The sequence below is a fragment of the Mangifera indica genome, chromosome 3, assembly GCF_011075055.1.
Source record: "Mangifera indica cultivar Alphonso chromosome 3, CATAS_Mindica_2.1, whole genome shotgun sequence".
Taxonomy (NCBI): domain Eukaryota; kingdom Viridiplantae; phylum Streptophyta; class Magnoliopsida; order Sapindales; family Anacardiaceae; genus Mangifera; species Mangifera indica.
The window spans coordinates 8,200,584-8,207,631 of record NC_058139.1 but is presented as its reverse complement, the minus strand read 5'-3'; the positions used below and the strand labels follow the sequence as shown (position 1 = coordinate 8,207,631).

General features: G+C 36.2%; 1 pseudogene; it reads left to right on the top strand.

Annotated features, from left to right (window-relative positions):
* LOC123211426 lies at nt 1-4,044 on the top strand (annotated as a pseudogene).
* Nucleotides 4,045-7,048: the final 3,004 nt, after the last annotated feature.

Sequence of the window (7,048 nt, the reverse complement as noted above, 5' to 3'; positions counted from 1 at the left end):
TTCTTCATTAATGATTTTGCCTGTTGGTGTCTGCAGTAGCCTTAATTACAGTTGAGAAGTGCATATATTTTTTGTCGCTTTTAAATTCCCTTCTCATCCATGTTCATCATCATCCCCGTGTTTAGTTATATAAATATAATATATATTTACGTATAAATATATCGGTTCTGAGCACCACCCCAAACAAGGCCAACCAGTGAGAGCCACATAGAGGTTGAAGAACTAAACTTCTTCTGTGAGAGTTTGACTGGTTTTCAGTGGCCACTGTGTGGTGCTTTTCGATGGCTTTACTTGTTGAACAGAAGCAGCTGTTTCTGCGTTTAGCTCTTTGCCTCAGCTTGCTCTCTTCCTGTCAAGGTCTTTTCATTTTATTTTGCTTTAATTTCTCTCCTTTTAGTTTCTACTGATCTTGATCTCTATTTCATGGTTTATTTTTCCACAAATCTTACTTAGAATTGTTGTGTTGCTTTGGAGTTTAGCTTTTATAGATTCGTTACTCTAGAAGTTGTAGAAAATTGCATGAAATCTGAAGTTTTCCCACAAACACCACCGATCCCCACACACCCCCACCCAATCTGCAGAATATGTGCTATTTATGTGTCAGAATCTTATTTTTTTGGAGATTTACAGAGAAATCAAAGTTAATTGTGACAGATTTTGCCATAAACTCTTCCATTTGGACTCTTCATGTCATTGTCATCATCATCTTTTGGAATATTTGTCCTTCACCTAATTGCATTCTTATTTATATGTTTGTAGTGGTAACATACTGTGTCTCCTTTTCAATTCAGCTAGTAGCAAGTATGCCAATCCATACAGGTACCCATTTATCAAACCAGCAAGCTCATTCTCTTCGTCATCATCGTCATCGTTCTCATCAAGAAACGTCGAGAATGGCTATGACTACATAATTGTTGGGGGAGGCACAGCAGGGTGCCCATTGGCAGCCACACTTTCTCAGAACTTCACAGTGTTACTGCTGGAGAGAGGTGGTGTGCCTTTCAGCAATGTGAATGTCTCATTTTTGAGCAACTTTCACTTGACTTTAGCTGACACTTCACCAACTTCTGCCTCACAATTTTTCATTTCCACCGATGGTGTCCTCAATGCAAGGGCTAGAGTCTTGGGCGGTGGCTCCAGCATCAATGCTGGCTTCTACACCAGAGCAAATGCGGGGTATGTGCCTTAAATCACTCTAAATTTTCAATTTCAAAAGGGTTGATTACTCGATTCATGATTAAGACTAATTTTATTTTTGTTTTAATGTTGTAGAAATGATTAAGACTTTTTTTTTTTTCCATTTATGGTCCAACTGTATCAACAATAGTGGAGAGCCAAAAGAAGAAAAATTATAGTTGATGTTGTTATAAAGTTAAGCATATAATGCAAGATCGAAATTAATGGTTATAGGAAAGCTAAGTTTGAAAATATTTAATATGGTGACTTTCAAGCCCTCTCTTTATCAACAAATTTTTGTAAATAGGTACAGGTAAACTATTCACTCAAGCACCTGAAAATGTTATATTCATTGTTTTGGTGAAGTTTTATTTCCCCTTTATGCTCAAATTGCTAGTAAAATTTTACTAGTTCGATGTAGTTTGTTCTACTCTAAAATGACGATCTAATTCAGATAAAATTCTTCAATACTAATAAAAATCACTAGTCTTGTCAATATCATCAGCCTAATCCCTTTCTTTCTTGGTCTAACCAAGAATCAATATCAATCAGGGTAATCCAAATCTTTCTGAATTCAGTGCCAGTAAACCTCATTTGGGTTTTGAGTCAACTTTCTTCTTTATATCACAATAAAGTATAGCTTCTATTATGGTCGTGTAAATTGTAATTAGTTTCACTTGAAGCCAGTTAAAATGCATGGTTGGTATTCATCTTCCAAATAGCAAACAATTATTAAGATGTGCCGAGAGCTGTGATGATGGTGACCAAACGGCCTTCATTACAATGACACAGAACAAGGACAGCAGAACATTTATGAACCCACCTTCCATTTTAATGGCTTCTCTGTTATTCATATTAAATGCCTTTTTTGTGGGACAAGTTCTTGTTTCCATTAATGGTCGAGGTTAGTTGGAAGAGAATTTGATCTAAATAATAGTGAGACATAGAACTTTCTCATAATGTTTCTCACCATGACACCTGCTATCTGTGGTCCAAACATCTGTTTCCCCAACCAATGTTTCAGCTGTATGTTTTAAAAGCCATAAATCTGCAGTTGCTTGTATAATTCCATGACCTACTATGCAAAACTTCTGCAACTTTTAGTGATGTTGAAGCTTCTGGGCTTGCAGGTTTATTAAGAGAGTAGGATGGGATGAAAAGCTAGTAAATGAGTCGTATCCATGGGTGGAGAAACAAATTGTTCACCAGCCTAAGCTTGCACCATTGCAGAAAGCACTAAGGGACAGTCTTTTGGATGTAGGGGTGTCACCTTTTAATGGATTTACCTATGATCATATATCTGGAACCAAGATTGGTGGCACCATTTTTGATAGGTTCGGTCGCCGTCACACCTCTGCTGAGATACTTGCTTCTGCAGACCCCAAAAAGATTACTGTCTTGATCTATGCCACAGTCCAAAAAATTATTTTCGATACATCAGGTATACATGATGACAAATTTGACGAGGAAAACTCTCAATGTTTAGTTATTAAGTTCTGTAATGTGTCTTACAGGAAAGCGGCCAAAGGCAGTGGGAGTTCTATTCAAGGACGAAAATGGTAACCAACACGAGGCATACATTTCAGATAACCCAAAAAGTGAGGTGATTTTATCAGCTGGAGCACTTGGGACACCTCAAATGCTGCTGCTAAGTGGTGTTGGACCTAAAGCCGAACTTGAGAAGTTCAAAATTCCTGTAGTACTTGACAATGAGTTTGTTGGCAAAGGCATGGCTGACAACCCCATGAACTCTATCTTTGTTCCTTCTCACAGACCAGTTGTGCAGTCACTTATTCAAACTGTGGGGATCACAAAGTTTGGTGTGTACATTGAAGCCAGCAGTGGATACGGACAGTCCAGAGATAGCATTCATTGTCACCATGGAATCATGTCAGCAGAGGTAAGCACTGAGCAGTGATTTATTTCCAAGTAATTGCATAAATTTAGCACGATCTAAGTTGCTTTTTTGTGATTTAACCAGATTGGGCAGCTCTCTACGATTCCTCCAAAGCAAAGAACACCAGAAGCCATTCAAGCTTACATCAGAAGGAAGAGAGAATTACCCCATGAGGCATTCAAGGGAGGCTTCGTTTTAGAAAAAATGCCAAGCCCATGTCAACAGGCGAGCTTACTTTGGTCAACACAAATGTTGATGATAATCCATCTGTTACTTTTAACTACTTCAGCCATCCACAAGATCTGAAACGTTGCATTCAGGGCATTCGTATGGCTGCAAAGCTTGTACAATCACAACATTTCTTAAACTACACGAAATGTAATAAGCAAACTGTTGAGTCTATACTCAACGCAAGTGTCAAGGCTAATGTTAATCTTGTACCTAAGCATACCAATGACACCAAGTCCCTGGGGCAGTTCTGCAGGGACACTGTGATCACAATTTGGCACTACCATGGGGGGTGCCATGTGGGCAAGGTGGTCAGCCCTGACCACAAGGTTCTTGGAATTGACAGCCTTCGAGTAGTCGATGTTTCAACATTTAATGAATCTCCAGGCACCAATCCCCAAGCCACTGTCCTGATGATGGGAAGGTAAACACAATAATCCAATAAGTTTAAATAAACTTTCTAAATGATTGTTTGCAAAGGCATTTAACAATAAAACTTGAGTTCTTGTGATATGCAGGTACATGGGAGTGAAGATTTTGAGAGACAGACTAGGAGAAACAGCTGGTGTGTAGTGACTAAGACCAACTGAGAGGAAAAGAAAGCAATGTTAGCAGTATGAGAGACAATGCATTTTTTTAATCATTTCTAGCTGGCTGTAATATGTAGAAATTGGTCTGAAATGGGAAACATGTGCTTTGCCTCTTTATATTATTATATCAATCAAGTACTTTTGTTATATGCATTTGAGAAGCATCTTCTCTTTTTATCTGTCTATGCATTTTGAAAATCAAACAAGAAGAGAGATAGCCACTGATCTTGTTAGCTGCACTGTCTGTAAAAATATATGCAGTTGAAACTTTGTTTCAAGAAGGCACAGCTTTTTGGTTTGAGTGAACAGAAGCTATTTACGAAAATTTTGAAGTCGAAGTTCATAGAAGCAGTGCTAAAGATGCTTGTAAAAGTAAATTCTAATTTTCTTCTGGTAATTTCAGCAAATTTTCTGTGAATAATTGAATGAAATAATTTTGGTATATAATTTTGTATTGATACATATGAATTTACACATGGGTCTTAAACAAATAATAATCTATACAAGGAAAATCCTATATAAGGAAAATCATGTAATGAGAAACAGTCCATTCTAAATATATCCTAACATTCTACTCTCAACTCAAGTGGACAAAGAGTTTGTTAACTTGAGTAACCGAAAGTGTCCCAAAGGATAGACTTTGGTGAAGACGTCAATTATTTGATTGATACAAGGTTTTGAAGTGAGATGAAATGTGTTATTAAATAAATGATGACGAATAATATGATAATAAATCTTTATGTTTTAGTATGCTATAAAAAACATCATTATAAGTAATTTGAATAACATTTTAACTATCACAATAAATATAGTAGCTTTGAAATAAGATACTCATATGATGTAACAATCAATGAAGCCAGAGAAGTTCAAAATTAGTGTTTGCAAGTGCTTCATACTCTGCTTTTGTATTTGAACAGGAAACGACTTTTTGCTTCTTATCATGCTAAAAGATGAGGGAATCTTACAAAAAAAAGCAATAATTAATAGTGAAATATCTATATGTGGGATCATCGACTCAATTAACAATAAAATATGAACATAATATAAGTAAGGATTAAGTAGAGAAATAAAGACAATGAAACAAGATATTTCTGATATATCGAATGATACATAACACTATTGCAAAGTGAGTAACACAAGAAACAACTATGAATTAACTAACAATATGAAAGACATATGTTATGTATGGTTTAATGGTAATTAAATAGATTAGACTTATAGCAAATTGTTTATACAAAGTAAGATCATCAAGAATAAATTCCTTTTGTAGAAGAAATGTTGACATTGACCTCTAATAAAGTGTTCACAATTTTATTCTCTAATAGGTTAATACGAGACAAAAATTAACATATTTAACTTAAGATAAATAATAATCAACATCTTTAAAGAAGACTACTAACTCAAGGTAATAACCCAAGTAACCAACAACTTTCATTTCAAACAGTATATTGAGGAATTGATTTAATTCTATAATACCTTATAAATTATCTAAAGTAATGAACAAAAAAATATACCCTTTTAATTATGCATGTAAAAAGAACATTATCACATGATTAAATAAAAACTCAAATTGACTAATGGTGGAGCTAAATATGATAAACAATGCTCTCGAAGCTTACTTAAATCCACATAAAACATTGCAAAAATGGCAAACATTGTCAGGTCGATGATTATAATTAAGTAGAGGTGTCATATAGACTTATTCAAAAGTGTCCCTCTTTAAAAAGTCATTTTTCACATCCATATGAAAAAAATTGTCATTTTCAAACAGCTACAACAACTATACGGCAGCAAATAAAAGTGAAATAAGCCATTGCACAAAGGTCATACTCGAGTAAAGCCTTTTGTCACTAACGAAGATTTAAAGCATTACACTGAGCCATTAGCACATGTTTTAATTTTGTAAACATATTCACAACCCACGATAAAATTACCAAGCTGAAAGTCAAGCAAATCCCACAAAGCTCCGTTTGAAAGTTTGCATAATAAATTGGTTCAGGTTAAAAAACGTGAGTGAGAGCCAGTGTCTCATCACAATTTCTGTAGCGTGATCAGCATGGTTTCCTCCTCTGAATCTTCTGCAATGATGTTTTCGTCAGGTACATAGCCTTCACTCACCATTTGAAGGGTCAATAAATTCCTCAAGAATCCCACAAACCTCCAAATCCCAACTGCGTACTGTGTCCAGATGATAACATATATATGAACGATCTAATATCTAAATGGGTGGCCCAAGGAAGATAGGCACCGAGCCGGGTGAAACCTGATGAATCGGGGTCACGTTGTTGTCTTCAATCAAATTATTCAAGTGTAACCATACATTGTCTTTGCATAATCAATAGAAGGATTCAATATTTACTAAATTCTACTCTGTTGAAATGATATCAAAATGAGATCATACATTAACACAAAACTTGTCATCAAATAATCCAACACATCACTAACATTGATGAAACATACATGACTTCCCCTTGCCCAAATGCCATCATCCTCAACAACAAGATGACCTGAGATATTTGAATCTCCAATGTATACCTTCATTTTGATTAATTTTCCAACAAGCCCTATAACAAAATCTAAGATGATATAAGCAACTGTGTCGAAGGCACAAACCTCCTCTCAACCAATTCTTGATCAGCCTCAAACTTCACCTCATGTCTCTCGCACGGTATCTCAAGAAGCTGCGTAGTAGTCGTTGTTGCGGTGGCCATCACCGGCTCCACCACCTTTGCACCCTCCTCACTACTTTCATTAACAAAATCTTACTTAATCTGCAACGTGGACACCATGGTGGGATCTTGCAGGGTCCACGCATTAACATTTAGATCTCCTTCTAAATTATCCGGAACAACATAATTATCATTCTCCTCTTGTCCTTGATTAATAAAAAAGGGCTCAGAATTAACAATGTTCTCATAACTAAGAACCGAATCATCAGTTTCTTGAATCTGTTGCTGAGCTTGCGCCCGACAAATCGCCACCTGGTGAAGAACTAACTCCAGTTCAGCCTTGTTAATCTCAATCTGACGTTGAAGTTCTCTTATAATTCCATAACATCCCCACACGGGTCACTGGCTCGCACGTCAGACTGAAGATAATGGTGCGCATGGCTTCTTCCTTCTCGAGCGGTTCAAGATTCTTGATAATCTTGGTGATT